The sequence below is a fragment of the Penaeus monodon genome, chromosome 22 (assembly GCF_015228065.2).
Source record: "Penaeus monodon isolate SGIC_2016 chromosome 22, NSTDA_Pmon_1, whole genome shotgun sequence".
NCBI lineage: Eukaryota > Metazoa > Arthropoda > Malacostraca > Decapoda > Penaeidae > Penaeus > Penaeus monodon.
Window position 1 is genome coordinate 37,559,321 of NC_051407.1, and position 283 is coordinate 37,559,603.

Below are 283 nucleotides of genomic sequence, written 5' to 3' on the forward strand. Positions count from 1 at the left end.
GGAAAATTCCCCCCCCCCTCCCCCACCAGGTTGGGAACCCCTGCGCTAGACATTAAGTGTTGAATGCTCCACGTTGTATTTGGGAGGAGTTGGATAGTTACAGATAAATACATATTTTGGAGAGAAAAAAATGTATGGCAATGTATATTCAGAGAGATGGAGCAGCAAGGAGCAATGCAAACGAGGAAAGGATGAGTGAGAGTAACGGACGGCAACGTTACTCTTAATTAAGTTCCTCAGCCGATGATGGCTTGACGTCACAGCTGCCGTAAAGTCGACGTGA

The 283-nt window shown here is 46.6% G+C and overlaps 1 protein-coding gene across 1 annotated transcript in view; it reads right to left on the minus strand.

The window, feature by feature from the left end:
• The window catches only part of LOC119587115 (histidine decarboxylase-like), a gene marked incomplete in the record, with an annotated part of 81,576 nt that overhangs the window by 19,419 nt on the left and 61,874 nt on the right, over window positions 1-283 (minus strand).